This window comes from Callorhinus ursinus, unplaced genomic scaffold (genome assembly GCF_003265705.2).
Source record: "Callorhinus ursinus isolate GAN/ISIS: 27379988/994484 unplaced genomic scaffold, GSC_fseal_2.0 scaffold49, whole genome shotgun sequence".
NCBI classification, from domain to species: domain Eukaryota; kingdom Metazoa; phylum Chordata; class Mammalia; order Carnivora; family Otariidae; genus Callorhinus; species Callorhinus ursinus.
Genome location: NW_027397111.1, coordinates 9,074,482 through 9,091,003, shown reverse-complemented (window position 1 = coordinate 9,091,003; position 16,522 = coordinate 9,074,482).

Below are 16,522 nucleotides of genomic sequence, written 5' to 3'. Positions count from 1 at the left end.
TCTGAGTGAGCCAGGAAAGCACTGGAAAGTTCTGAGCAAAGGGGTGCCCAGTGTGTGGGCATGTGGGTGCCACTGACATGACTCAGCTACTTGGTACACACTCACCCCACCTCCTTCCACCACTGACTCACTTATTTTTCCACCTGCTTTACATATCTGTCCCATATTTCAGGATTTCTATTCTTTCACCATCGTTAGATTAATAATTTCTACATCTTCATGATGACTGGTGGCCGTGAAGCCCCATGACTCCTTCTCTGTCTCACTGGTTTAACTTAAGTTCCTAGTGCTGTCTGGCTCAGGTCATCTGGGCGAGCTCGTTTCATCAAGCCACAGGCCACGTTATAAGCCAGCCTGTTGGAGGGATGACCTTGGCTCAAGGGTCCACCAAATCCAACCCCTTGTTCCAGGAAAAGAGGTGAAGGGAGATTCACAAAGGGTTGTGTGGTCATCCTAAAGTAGCACAGATCCCCCCTGAAGCTTGTTCTGTCCACTTGATCTTGCTACAATTATTGTCACTGGCCATGAGTGAATCCTTGGCTGCCCTCCCTGCTCTTTACATTAGGAGCTGCAGATTCAGAGTCTGAAGGCCACTAGGATGCAGGTTACAGAAACACCTGGCATTTCTACCTCGGTCGTGGAAAATGTATTCTTCGTCCCACTGCAATGCAAAAGACTAGAATTTCCAAAGCACTGGAAGGGGATTTAGATGCTAAAAGGCCAAAAGAGAATAACCAATGTCTATTAAATATGGCTCCGAGGCCTTTCTGAGTGTATCTTTGGCCTCAGCCAATAAGTTTTGATTTCTATTTCTGTCATTGATGATAATTTCAAAATACTTTACTGAAATCTCATTTTCCTTTTGACTGAAGAATAAATTAGAAGAAACTTTTTTCAGTTTCCAAGTAGCTATGTTGTTTTTCACTAAGATTTTATTAATAAATCTAGCTTTATTGAATTCTGATCAGAGACTGTGGCATGTGCCAAACTTCTACTTCTTAGAATTAATTAAACCTGCTATATGGCTATAGTGTTACCAATTTTTAGAAAAACACTTAAAAAGGAGTATTATCACTTTGAATGGCAGATATTTTTATCAAAGTATTACAAGAATAGGGGCGCCTGGGTGGCTCAGTTGGTTAGGCGACTGCCTTCGGCTCAGGTCATGATCCTGGGGTCCCAGGATCGAGGCCCGCATCGGGCTCCCTGCTCAGCGGGGAGCCTGCTTCTCCCTCTAACCCTCCCCCTTCTCATGTGCTCTCTCTCTCTCTCTCTCATTCTCACTCTCTCAAAATAAATAAATAAATCTTTAAAAAAAGTATTAAAAGAATAAATACTAAATTAGTCAAAGTTACTTATACTTTACTTGACTTTGGCTTTTTGTGAGTCAAATATTGAGAAAGTTATATTAAAATCTCCCACCATTATTTGGATATCTTTCCCATTTTTTTATATTTTGCTTTATATACTTTGGTTCTGTGTATTTTGGCCCACAGGTATCATGCTATTGCCTTGATAATTGTTGAAGCTGGGTGCTGGGTACATAGCAGTACTTTACCACATTCTGTCTCCTTTTGGATCTGTGTCAACTTTTCTATAATAAAAATAAAACAATACTAATGGCTTTTACATCTTCACTCAATTTTGTTTCATTAGTCTGCCTATAGTAAATGTTGGGTTCCCTCAGAAGCAGACCCTAAGATAAGGATAAGTGCACACTGTTTATTTGGGAAATGCAGAGAAAACATGTATGTATTCATTTATGAGCGGGGGATAAATCTCAGTTAGTATGTCTTTTGAATATTTGAGAATTAAAGGCGTGTGCTTTCTGGTAGCTTTTCATTTTCTTATCACAAAATTCGGTATTTATATTATTCCATCTTCAATTATTAGTCTTACTGGCCGATGCAACCAGAAAATAGGATATGTCCATCTGCTTCTCTTTCCGCAGTGCTGCGCTGTGAGTTATGCTGAATACCATTCTCCAATCCTGACTTCATTTAAAAATCCCTGAACACAAGGAAGCAAAAAGTGGGGCTAGTAGTGTCATAATAATGATGGCCACCACCATGCATATAAAGTACTCCAGACAGACACAGACAGGAATGACAGCAGTGTTTAGTATAGCTGAAACACACTGTTACATTAGTTTCAGGTGTACAACATAGTGATTCAACTTCTCTATACGTTATTCTGTGTTCGCCACAAGTGGAGCCACCGTCTGTCACCATACAGTGCTATTACAATATCATGGACTATATTCCTTATGCTGTGCCTTTTATTCCTGTGACTTACTCATTCCATAACTGGAAACCTCTATCTCCCCTTCCCCTTCACCTGTTTTGCCCATTCCCCACACGCCTCCCCTCTGGAAACTAGCAGCTTGTTCTCTGTATTTATAGGTCTGGTCCTGCTTTTTGTCTATTCATGTTATGTTTTAGATTCCACATATTCATGAAATCATATGGTATTTGTCTTCCTCAGTCTGCCTTATTTCACTTAGCAGAATACCCTCTAGGTCCATCCATGTTGTCTCAAATGGCACAATCTCATCCTTTGTTGGCACGGTATTCTACTGTGTGTGTGTGTACCACATCTTCCCAATCCATTCATCTATGGATAGATACAGCTGCTTCCATACCTTGGCTATTGTAATAATTCTGCAGTAAACACAGGAGTGCATTTATCTTTTGAACTAGTGTTTTTGTTTTCTCTGGGTAAACACCTAGTAGCGGAATTATTGGATCATATGGTATTTCTATTTTCAACTTTTTGAGGAACCTCCATACTGTTTTCCACAGTGTCTGCACCAGCTTGCATTCCCACCAACGGTGCATGAGGGTTCCCCTTTCTCCACAGCCTCACCAACGCTGGTTTCTTGTGTTTTTGACTTTAGCCATTCTGACAGGTGTGAGGTGATAGCTCATTATGGTTTTGTTTGCATTTCCCTGATAATGAGTGATGTTGAGCTTCTCTTCACGTGTCTGTTGGCCATCTATATGTCTTCTTTGGAAAAATGTCTATTCAGGTCCTCTGCCCATTTTTTTAATTGGATTGTTTGATTTTTTAGCGTTGTATAAATGTGTTTGTATATTTTGGATATTAGCCCCTTACCAGATATATCATTTGCAAATATCTTCTCCCATTCACTAGGTTGCCTTTTTGTTTTGTTGATGGTTTTCTTCGCTGTGCAGAAGCTTTTTATTTTTATCTAGTCCCAAAAGATTATTTTTGCTTTTATTTCCCTTGCCTCAGGAGACATACCTATAAAAATGTTTCTATAGCCAATGTCAAAGAAGTTACTGCCTGTGCTCTCTTTTAGGATGTTTTATGGTTTCAGGTCTCACCTTCAGGTCTTTAACGCATTTTGGTTTATTTTTGTGTGTGGTGTTAGAAAGTGATCTAGTTTTGTTCTTTTGCGCGTAGCTGTCCAGTTTTACCAGCACCATTTATTGAAGTGACTGTCTTTTCCCCATTGTATATTCTTGCCTCCTTTATCATAGATTAATTGATCATATAATCATGGTTTTATTTCTGGACTCTCTATTCTGTTCCATTGATCTGTGACTATTGTTGTTCCAGTACCATACTGTTTTGATTACTACAGCTTTGTAGTTTATCTTGAAATCTGGGATTGTGAAACCTCCATCTTTGTTTTTCTTTCTCAAGATTGCTTTAGCTACTTGGGGTCCTCTGTGGTTCCACATAAATTTTAGTATCATTTGTTCTAGCTTTGTGAGAAGTGCAATTGGTATTTTGATAGGGATTGCATTGAAGCTGTAGATTGCTTTGGGTAATATGGATATTTTAACAATATTAATTCTTCCACTCCATGAGCATGGAATGTCTTTCCATTTCTTTGTATCCTCTTCAGTTTTTTTCATCAGTGTGTTAATAGTTTACAGAGTACAGGTCTTTCACCTCTTTGGCTACATTTATTCCTAGGTATTTTTATCTTTTCCATGCAATTGTAAATGGTATTGTTTTCTTAATTTCTCTTTCTGTTACTTTGTTATTAGTGTATAGAAACACTACCAATTTCTGGATATTAACTTTGTATCCTGCAACTTTACTGAATTCATTTATTACTTCTAATAGTTTTTGGTGGAGTCTTTAGGGTTTTCTCTGTACAATATCATGTCAAGGAATGATAGGATTTTTTGTGTGTCTCATCTCAGAGATTCAGTGCAATATGAAGAAAATAAAATAGAATATAAAATAAATAAAATAAAATAAAATAAAATAGAAAAATAGAATCCCAATATGGAGAATAGAGAAAAAGCAATATTTAAATAATTCAACCATAAACATAAAAGTCAAACAAGTTGTATCTCAAACTTACACTTTAGTCCTACCCCCTCTACCGGGATGAAGTCAAGGTTGAATCACAGAGACAGGTAAGGAAATAAGGGCTCCCTCAGATCAGAGCCGTACTTTAAAAATCTGCATAATCACGAAAGCTATTATTATTAAAACTATTACTATAAAATTATTACTAAAAATTAACTGCACATTCAACTCAAAACATTAAAAAAGGAATAAAATATATAAGTATAAAAAGTAAAGAGTTATGATCAAAGAAGAAAACAACTACAGTATTGTCTCATAAATGTATTTTCTTTTTTTTTTTTTTTTGAGAAGGGACAGAGAAAGAGAAAGAGAGCATGAGGAGGGGCAGGGGCAGAGGGAGGGGGAGAAAAAGAGTCTTTAGCAGGCTCCACACCCAGCATGGAGCCTGACATGGGGCTTGATCTCAGGACCCTGAGATCATGACCTGAGCTGAAATCAAGAGTCGGATACTTAATCAACGGAGCCACCCAGGCGTCCCTATTTTCTCTTCTTTATGATTTTCTTAACATTTTCTTTTCTCTAGACTACTTTATTGTAAGAATACTGTGTATAATACATGTAGCATACAAAATATGTATTAGTGGACCATGCTATCAGTAAGACTTCTGGGTAACAGTAGGCTATCAGTAGTTCAGTTTTGGGGGAGTCTAACATTACATGGGGACTTTCAACTGTGCGCGGGATTGGTAATCCTAACCCCCCATGTTGTTGAAGGGTCAACTACGGTTTGGAAACAGGAAAATAATAAATAAAAAACTTTTAAAGTTACTTCTTTTATTTAAAAATTCAGTAAATAGGAATGCCTGTAGAAAAATCTAATCAAGGAGAGAGTTAAAATTGAAAGACAATATTACATATTAAGAGACAGTTCAATAGGTACCAAGAGTCTAACAAGAATATGAGAACACAGACCTTAACACTTGACCTGTACATAAACATATTCCACTATTAAAAATAGCAGAAGTAGCTGCCATCTTGCGTCCCCGCGTGTGTGCACCTAATCTCAGCTGGTCCGCCCCAGACCCCCTGAGCGCCAACCCTATTCCCCCGCGCGGTCCCATTTCCGCTCCAACAAGATGAAAGAAACTATCATGAACCAGGAGAAACTCGCCAAACTGCAAGCACAAGTGCGCATTGGTGGGAAAAGAACTGCTCGCCGAAAGAAGAAGGTGGTTCATAGAACGGCTACAGCAGATGATAAAAAAACTTCAGTTCTCTTTAAAAAGTTAGGGGTAGACAGTATCTGTGGTATTGAAGAAGTGAATAGATTCACAAACCAAGGACCAGTGATCCACTTTAACAACCCCGAAGTTCAGGCATCGCTGGCCACGAACGCTTTCACCATTCAGGCCACGCTGAGACAAAGCAGCTGACAGAAGTGCTACCCAGTATCTTAAACCAATTCCGTGCAGGCTGTCTGACTAGTTTAAGGAGACTGGCTGAAGCTCTGCCCAATCTGTGGCTGGAAAAGCGCCACTTGCTACCGGAGAGGATGATGATGAAATTCCAGATCTTGTGGAGAATTTTGATGAAGCTTCCAAGAATGAAGCAAACTGAATTGAGTCAACTTTTGAGGAAAATAAAACTTGAAGAAGTTACTGGGAGCTGCTATTTTAAATTATGACTGCTTTTTAAAATTTTGTTCCTGGATCAAAATCTAGATCTCTAATATTTTTAAGCCCAAGCCCCTTGGACACTGCAGCTCTTTTCAGTTTTTGCTTATACACAATTCATTCTTTGCAGCAAATTAAGCTGAAGAAGCCTGGGAATAAAGTTTGAAACAAGGTTAATAAAGTTCTTTGCCTAGGGGAAAAAAAATAGCAGAAGTGTGAGAAGTGTGGAAGTTTTATTTACATAGTTTCCAAATTCATTCTTTGAAGCTAGCATGACCTTGATGGTTTTACCAGGCACACAAAAAAATGAAACTTTTATGTCAATCTGTGATGAACACGGAGCCAAAGTCCTAAGTCCAATATGTGACATTTGAATTCAAGAATGTATTAAACAGTCAACACCATGATCAGCTAAGGTTTAATTTCAGGAGGTCAAATGTGAATAAAAACTATGTTAATATAATTAACTATGCTAAGGGAGAAAAAAACAATAGCAACATGTTAATTATCATTGAAACACTAAAAGTGTTCCCAAAATGTAAGAAACAAAACAATTCAGGAGAGGCTACCTATTGCCTAAGATGAGAAGAAAAAGTATTAATGCATTTTTGCTATGGTTTATAAATCATAACAAGAGTAACACAGGGTTATTGTTTTAAAATATTAAACTTAAATAAATAATGTAGCCTCCCACAATCTCATTTCTTAGAGACTAACCGCTACTAAAACTTCATGTGTTTTCCTCCAGGGCTTTTTTCTCCTTCAATTTCTTTTAATTATATTAATAAATACATTGTTGTAAAAACTAAAATTTTCTAACAATACATTGAGACTAAAAGTAGAAGTCCTTGGGGCACAGTTGGTTGAGCGTCCGACTCTTGATTTTGGCTCAGGTCATGATCTCAGGGTCCTGGGTTTGAGCCCCACATGGGACTCCAGGCTGAGCATTGAGCCTGCTTGGCATTCTCGCTCCCTGCCCCTCCCCCAACTCTCTAAATAAATAAACAAATATCTTTAAAAAAAATAAGTCCTTCTTACTCCCTTCTACCATTACTTGCAAGGGTTACTCTTAACAAAAGTTAGCAATTTGATATGCATACTTCCGAGTCTTCTGCATGGAATATATATGTATTTGAGATGCAAATATTATCCTTACTAAACATATGGGATCTAATATAATTTATAAATATGTGTGTTTACCCAGCCAGCTACACTTCTACAGGTATCCCAGCAGTGGAGGAGCTTCCCCTCAAAGATTTACTGCAGGAGACACAAAAGAACACATATAGATCAAAGAAAGAACAAATTAAGGACCCATTCATCTAGTCTCTTCTGGTCTCACCAGATAAGTCACCCTCCTCTCTTATCTCCACTTGTCATTAAGAAACGGAGGGAAATATGAAACCTATTTTCCCATACTTAAAGAATGAATATTCCTGTTCCCTGGGCTATGCAGGAAGGTGGGGAGAAGGGCTGAATAATTCCAACCACACAGGGCATAGGACATAATATGGGAGGACCACAATTTATTTAATTGCTTCCTATTGACGGATAACTTTTCATTACTACAAATATTGCTGCAGTCAACAGTTGGCTAACAAATGTTTCCAGAATAGCAGTCCTAAAAGTAGAATTGCACAGTAACCGAGCAAATATACTTTCATTTGTGTGTATTGTTTCATATTTTAATTCAAAAAGCAAAACATACATATGATTTTAAAAGTTCCAGAAGTACAGTAGAGCAGAAGAAAATTGAAAAGCAGCGGTCTCCCTTTAGTACTTCCACTGGCCACCACAAAATTTATATGTATATAAATGTATATATCTACACACACAGACATGACATAAAGAAACAAAATACATGTAGGATAAGAAGCTCAACTTTATTTGAGACCAAAACAATGCCAACAAAAAAACGGTGAGATATTAATTCTCCACCCACCAGGTTGGCCAATTTTTAAAAATTTTAAATAAAAACCCCCAGTGCTGGTGAGGCTTTGGAGGAAAAGGCATTTTTTTTTATTTTCTGGCGAGTAATCTGGCACTATTTAACAAATTTAATTTTCTTGTACATAAAAATTGCACTTCGAAGAATTTATCCTAAGGGAAAAAGTCCTACAAGTGTGTGATGGTTAATTTTATGTGTCAGCTTGACTGGGTGACACAAACACATACGCATACCCATGCCCCTGCATCATTCAGGCACCTGAGCCTCTGCCTTCTAGCTGGAGCCAGCCCATCTCAGGCCCCTGCAGATTAGAGGGTGGTAGGGGGAGGTCAGGATACGTATTCTCGGGCTCTGTCTCTGCCCTGGTACCATGGCTCTGGCCGTGCCTGTTCCCAATACAACCAGCTCTCCTGTTAGGCAACCCTCTGGCACAGCTCTTGGCTCCCACCTTCACTGGTCTCTGGTAGCTTTCATTCCTTTTTACCATTTCCTGCCTAGAGGCATAATGCTTTTACTAGTTTCAGGGTATCTCACCATCCTTCATGGGTCCCTTAAGCCTGCCTCTACCTTGGTAAATAGTACCTTCATTAAATTCGCTTCCAAATCCCCACGAATGTGCCTTCTCTTTCTGCAACCCCTAAGAGAGTGTTATGAACCCAAGGTTATGGAAAATTGACAAGATATAGTCTTGGTTTGCAAATTTGCTCTTGTACATGGAGAAAGACCAAAGAAAGAAGCAGACCACTCTACATTGGTAGGTGGCAGGCTTAATACTCGCAGGAACTTACATTCAAGGCTTGTCTTTGGCAGCTGAGATGAGTAGATGTCGGCACCCACCCACCAGAATCTTTTTTTTTTAAGATTTTATTTATTTATTTGAGAGAGAGAGAACGACAGATAGAAAGCACGAGAGGGAAGAGGGTCAGAGGGAGAAGCAGACTCCCCGCTGAGCGGGAAGCCCGATGCAGGACTCGATCCCGGGACTCCAGGATCATGACCTGAGCCGAAGGCAGTCGCCTGACCAACTGAGCCACCCAGGCGCCCCACCCACCAGAATCTTAAAGTTTACGTAGAGGCCTAAACTGGGTTTAGTTACATATGCCATCCCAGATGGTCGCAACAATACCTTACTCTTTCAAGGCTGTGTCCTCGAAACTGGCTATTATTGTGGGAACTGTAGGCAGAATGCACATTCCAAGGACAAGAAAGGGGGTGAGGAGCCCCTGATTGCCTGGGATCCAGCTCTTGGGTCAACTGGTGGTCATGTCCTCTCTGTGACCTCCTCCAACATATAGGGTCTGCAATCTCCTCTGAGTTGGCTTGATGAGAAATTCTTCTTAATCAGAATGATCCTTGTTGGAGGTGACCTGTCTCCCTAATCGTATTATTTTCAAGTGAACTCAGAAGAAGTGAGTCATTGAACTCTGGCTCTATCTGGATAGCACTCAACTATTGTTCTAATTCTCCCTGATGCCCACTCACGGGAAGCACCAGGAGTCAGATGGGGCTTGCCATTATAACCCAGATCTCAGCTGGGCTTTTCTTACTCCTTGGGACTGAGAAAAGTCTCTGATAGTTTAGCCACTGTCAGACTTGTAAGTCTATAAATAGTGAAGAGAAACAGACCAAATTATCATTATTTTCCTGTGAAGCCCAAGATTATCAACTAAAACGGAAACTATGTAGGCTTCCTGGTTCCATAATAGCCATAAATCATGTATCATTATCAATTCTTTCCTCTTCCTAATGTCCCAAGACCTATAAAATACTAATTTTAGCAATTTTAGTGAACATTACCTGAATCTCTCGGACAGACTCCATTTTTGTCTTGAACTGTCCAAACTATCCAGGTTCTAGCAGCAATCAAGGCCTCTCTACGATGGCGGTGACCCTGGATGAGGCACTGCGGGGCAGCTAAGACCATGATGCTGTCAAGGTTAACAGCAGCACAAAGGCATCTGAGCTCCTGCGGGGCCAGCAGGGGGCAGCAGGCAAATGATCAAGGGAACTGATTGGCGGGAAACGTGAGATGTACATATGAATGCATGTGTATGAATATGTGTGTTTAACTTGAGATCCCAGTAGGAAAACATGTGCTTTTCAAAATGCCAATGACACACTTATATAAACTGATCACATATGAGGCTACAAAGACAATCTCAATAAATTTCAAAAGATAGAAATCACATAGGGTGAGTAGTGTTTCACCAAAACAAATTAAACCTGAAAATTGATAATAGAAAACAGAAAAAAAAAAAAAAGGTTTCTAAGCCCTTGGAAATAAATACCCCTCTTATAAATGACTTGAGTTTTTAAAAATAGCTTCCATTTTATGGCATAATTAAAATGAGTCATTTTCCTCAGAAGAAAGCAATGCGTATCACTCTTCATCCAAAGTGGTAAACAGAAGATATTTTTTAGCCTTAACACTATTTAAAAATGAGAATGACTTATAAAATGAAACATTTACTCAAAGTGCTAGAAAAATACTACTGCTAATATAATAAAAAGAATAAACTGATATATATAAAGGTACAAATTAGATACATTACAGAAAATCAGTATACTTGATTTAAAGGGGAAAAAAATACTTCTTTGAAATGACCAATAATTGGCACCTCCTGGGCAAGTCTGTCCAAACAAGTTTTTTTTTTAAGATTTTATTTATTTATTTGACAGAGAGAGAGGGAACACAAGCAGGGGGAGTGGGAGAGGGAGAAGCAGGCTTCCCACGGAGCAGGGAGCCGGATGCGGGGCTCGATCCCAGGACCCTGGGATCATGACCTGAGCTGAAGGCAGACACTTAATGACTGAGCTATCCACACGCCCCTGGAGAAGTTTTTTTTTTTTTTTTTAAGAGAAGAAGAATATGTAGGAAAAGAGAGAAAAAAATGCAAAATCTAAATGAGGAAAAATATATCACCACAGGTAAAAATAATTTGCTAGGTTCAATATGATGCCATGTACCATTTTGGAACATATAATTTAAAAAATATAAATGAAGGGGGTTATTGTCTACACCATTCTAGAGCAGTCATTTCCAATCTTTTTCACATTATAGCATATTTGGAAATGATAATGTTAATGTCATAATGCTGTAAAAAAAAGATTTTATTTGTGCCCGGACACAACAGGCATTACGACTCTGGCCATCCCAGCACCTCTGTATTTATGGTCAGCTGGTTGGAAACTCTCTTCTAGAAGTCCTGGTCAATGCACCATGCCAAGGTAAGAGTAAGGGGAGACAATAAGGAAGGAAATGTAGAAAGAAGGAAACAAAATGACCAAAATTACCGTATTTTTCAGAAATTATTATCTAAGTTGGTAGAGAAAAATATGGGGAACACCCCAAGAAAGAACCAGAAGCAGGAAGGTTGGGGTTTATTCAGGGGAACTCTAAATTCAGAATCAACACATGCAAGCAAGAGGAGGAGGCATTGGAGCTAATTATCAAAATGGTTAATGAGGAATTACCGATGGCTAGTCAATCCCTTTTCCTCTGCTTATGCTGAACAGTAGGCCAAAATCTCATTTTCTGTGAAACTAAAGCAGTGAGTGTGGGTAGTAGGACAAGAGACTCAGGATGGTTGTCCAGTTAGGATGGGAAAACCACGATGGATGGATGCAGTAACAATCAAAACAAATTTTAAAACCATTGACACAACTCTGCATGGCAGCATGTTCTGTTCCTCCAAACAAATGAAAGGAAGTTCATCAGACACCACATCCATAGATAAATAAATTGGCATTTTCAATCGCAAGGTGAGATGAAAATCAAGAAACACCAAGCATTGGAGGAAAGCCTTTGCTTTCAAAAAGAGGAACCCAATTTTATAAACAGAAGAGATGATACCTAATAACATCACAAAACAAAAAGATGTGAAAAGGTTATTTCAATTAATCATACAAAATAATGTTTCCATTAATGAGAAATACTTTAAATTATGACCATTGAAAAAATATTGGAAAACTTATTAGATAAGAAAGAGAATGGTCTGGATACAGAAGTGAGTAACGCCGAGGAAGGCGTGGGTGGCCTAGAAAAGTAAGTCAAGTTATTCTCCCCCAAAAGCAACACAGAGAGACAAGATTTGGGGGGGGTGCCTGCCTGGTTCCATCAGCAGAGTGTGCAGCTCTTGATCTTGGGTTGTGAGTTCAAGCCCTACTTTGGTGCAGAGATTACTTAAATAAACTTAAAAAAAAAAAGAAAAGATTTGGAAAACATATGAGAAAAGTCAATATATGAAAGATATATCCAGAAACCCAAGGCCTCTTTGAGAGGAGTTCCAAGAAAAAGCAAATAAAGACAATGGAGGAGGTGAAACAAACTTTAAGAAAATCCCGTACAGCTGAAGAGTCTACAGATTACAAAGTCCCACTGAATGGTGAGCGCGATGTATGGAGGCTCAAATGCAGATTTCGTGATAAAGTCCAGAGCACCAAGAATAAAGGGGAACGCTACAACTTTTTCTTGAGAAAAAATATAATTTCACTTTGAAGAACTAAAATAAAAATTCCACATTTCTCTTCAGCAACCCATTTGTTTCAAGAACGCAACAGAGTAGTATGCTCAAAAATCTGAGGAAAGCTCATTTTGAACCTAAAAATCCTACATCCAAATAGCACATAGTGGAGATACAAAATAGAGCATTTTCAAACATGAAAGAACTCAGAAAGTTTATTGTTCTCAGAATCTTCCTGAAAGGACTTCTCGAAGATATAATCCAGGTATACCTGGCTAAAGGAAGATCTCTCTCTCCTTCCCTCCCTCCCCCCACCTCTCTCTCACACACACACCAAAGTGACAAATAAGAAACAAATAAACCATATAGCTAAACCCAAGTAATCCATTGCTGCAAACAATCTCAACATGACAGATAATACAGGGTGAGCGAGTGGGTTTGGGGAGGAAGGAAATAAGAGCGTACTAAGGTTTTAATCTTATTGAAGGAGACGGATATGGTAGATAGAGATATCGGTGAATGATATGTCTATCTAAGACATAAATTGAAAATTTTAAGAATTTAACTCATTCAAAAACTTAAGTTTACACTGGGATGCAGATTAGTACAACCACTTTGGAATACAGTTTACCATTACCTAGAAAAGTTGAAAATATGAATAATCTAACTGTATGCTTTCAACAATCATCTTATTTGTTCTGTGTTTATTTTACTTCGGTTGTACTTTTTTTCCTTAATTCTAGAGATCATCATTAAGAACAGGTACTTTTCCCCTTGAAATATCCCTTTATTTCATGAGAGAGCATTTCAGAAGTTCTCTTCAGCTCCATTCCGGTCCCTTACTCCTCTCCACCAATCCCTCAATTACAGTCATGCCAATATGATCCTAATCTCCCCCCGCAGTCTGTGACCCCTGTCCCTTCTGCCAGCACCCCACTCACCAGGACAGCCTCATTAGTCAGCTGCCGGGAATCTCTGTGTCCACCCTGGTGCCCTTTTAACTCACTCTCTACTCCACAACTACCCAAAGGCATTTTCAAAACGCAATCTCTTCATGCCTGCCCTTGGCTTAAAATTTTTCAGTGTCATTGGGGTATACAAGAGACTTCAATTTTAGTTGAGGTCATATTATTCTAAAGCATCCTCTAATGATAATGCTTCACTTAATTTGGTAGTGGTTCCATGAATAGCTTTACATTCTTCTCTGTATTCCATACATGAAATATTTCTCACAGAAGAAAAACAGCCAAAGAAATCTCAAACCAAACCAAACTCAGAATCAAAACAAAGCAGCAGAACTTTTTCAGTAGCTTCTTTAACACAGCATTAGGGGCCTACAAGTCTGGCTCCTGCTACCTCTCTAGTCATGAATCACAAACTCGACTTCTTTGGGTTCTTTTCTTGGGATTCGCTTCTTTTTTTCTTTTTAAAGATTTTATTTATTCATTTGAGACACAGAGATACAGAGAGAGAGAGCATGAGCAGGGGGAAAGGCAGAGGGAGAGGGAGAAGCAGGCTTCCTGCTGAGCCAGGAGCCTGATGCGGGGCTCGAACCCGGGACCCCGGGATCATGACCTGAGCCGAAGGTGGATGATCAACCATCTGAGCCACCCAGGCGCCCCTTGGGATTTGCTTCTTGCTGCTGCAGAGCCTTTGTTGTTTCTGCTCACAACACTTTCTACTCCTGCCCTCTACCAATTTTCTTGTGATTTCCTACTTAAACTTCAGATATTAATGCAAATATCGCTTTCTTAGAGATGTCTTTCTTGACCTCTTCAGACAAGGAGAAATGTGCTTGTGTGTGTGTGTGTGTGTGTGTGTGCGTGCGTGTGCGTGTGTGTGTGCGTGTGTGTGTGTGTGTGTGTGGTCATTGGTTTGCATTTATATATTCCTTCAAACACATGTTGACTTGTAACGATATGCTGATTTGTGTGATTATTTGATTTACATCTTTTGTATTACCACGAGCTCCACGTGGGCAGGAACACTGTCTATTTTGGCTCCATATTTTAGAGTCTGGCACGGAGGGACGCCTGAGTACATAGTAGTTGAACAAAGAAGTAAATGGGACCTGCTGAGTATAGGTGGTGGTCAAAAACTTGAAACTTGGGATTAGAGGGAAAGATACTCTATTTCCACTTTTCCCGCTTAGCCTTGGACAACGTATGTAAGCTCTCCACAGCTAGGTGTCCTCCTGTGTAAAATGAAAGTCACAGTAGGGCCCAAGCGACAGTACTGTTAAGAGCATTAACTGAGAGAGCTCAAAAGCACTCAGCACACACCCAGCTCCTAGCAGGCACTCCAAAGTGTGATTTATTATATTTTCATACTTCTTTATTTTTCTTCTTCTATTGTTGCAAAATCTTCATGTCGAAATGTTCTCCTTGTCTGCGCATACTCTTTTCAATGTGATTTGCTGATCTTTCAAGTGCTCCTGAAACCTCCATCTCAGGCCATGTATAAAGCATCTGACCGACCCACAGGGAGAGGAGATGAATGCACTAGCAGAGCTGGGGTGCAGCCTGGACTCCTTCAGGGGTCTCACAGGATGTGTCACTCTCTGCTTTTTTCTTTCCACTTGTGTTGCATTCTCAGTGTTTTTTGTTTTGTTTTGTTTTGTTTTCAGGGAAAATAGAGTTGTGTTTTGCTCATAGATTTGTTTTGTTTTTACCTTAGATTCATGTGCTTATGTTAAACAAGTCTTAAAGCCCGGAAGAGTTAGCTAGGGAAAACCGTGCTGCTTTCTCCTCGGGGTTGAGATTGGCCAAGGTGTCAGAAATTCACGATTGACTGAAACTATCTGAAGTTTGGCCAACTTCTCCAGGATCGACAAGCATTTGTTACTCTTACTTGTCAGTGGTGGCCGAAGGGGCTCAGTGAAGGGGAACATTTGGATTTAAGTAGACTTTAATTACATTGCACATCCCTACTCTAGACCGGTGTTTTAACTCTGGGAAGAGGCTTCGAAGGGTGGCTTCATTAGAAATACAGGAGTCATTTTAACCTGATTGCTCTTCATCACAGCTTAAAACTGACACCTAAACCTTTAAGAATAAACTCATAGTCCCTGGTTCCTGACACTGTTCACCCTTGGTAAGTGTTCTCAGAGGACCTGAACGCTACTACTGATTTCAGTAAATGTTTTCATGATTTCACTGTGGAGTTAATGTTTAACAAGTTCCACAGGAACCAATTTCCTGCTTGAGGAAACTTCCTTACCAAGTTCCCTAATTATTCCCAGACAGCCATCACCCTGTGGAATCCAGCCAGCCCAGGGAGGTTGTTAATAGGCCACACATGGCAGCTACACTTTAGTTACCAAGGAAACTGATCAACTGTTCTTCAGAGAGCCATGTTTGACAGGGGGAGACCAGGGAGTTGTAAGCATGTGTATTTCTGCTGCCTCTTGTTTTCTTTTAGCCCAAGGAGGATGCCAAGTAAATCAGGGCATACATCCTCCTCTGAAATCACTGAGAAATTGTCTACAGTGAATTCTCTGGACCACCATTCTCAAACTTTGTAGTCTCAGGACCTCTTTATACTCTGACAATTTGTAGAGAACCTCAAAGAGCTTTTATTTCTACAGATTATAGTAATTGATATTTACGATATTAGAAATCAAAACTAAGACATTTTAAAAATATCTGCTTATTAACTGCTTTAAAAATAACAATAGTGACCCATTACACATAAACAGAGATAACATATTTTGATGGAAAATAATTGTATTTTCAAAAAACATTTAGAAGAGGGGCATTGTTTTGCAATTTTGCAAATCTCTCTAATGTCTGGCTTAATAGGACATAGGTGAATTCGTATTCAGTCTGAATGCAATCTGTTGTGATATAATGCGTCATGTAGCTTCTGGCAAACTCTACTGTACATTTCTGAGAGAATGAGAGATAAAAGGCAAATCATATCTTAAAAATAACTTTGACCTCACAGAACCCCTAAAAGGGCCTCGGTGTCTGTCAGGAGTCCCCAAACCAAGTTTGAGAACCACTACTCTAAACAAAACTGCAGTAAAAGATGGTCACTGAATAGCTTTTATTTCTAAATGAAACATAAAGAAATAGACCGAGAAAAAAGGTTGCAGTTATTAAGATGGAAGTGTCTGTGCCCTACTCTTGATATTTCCACTGCTTTTG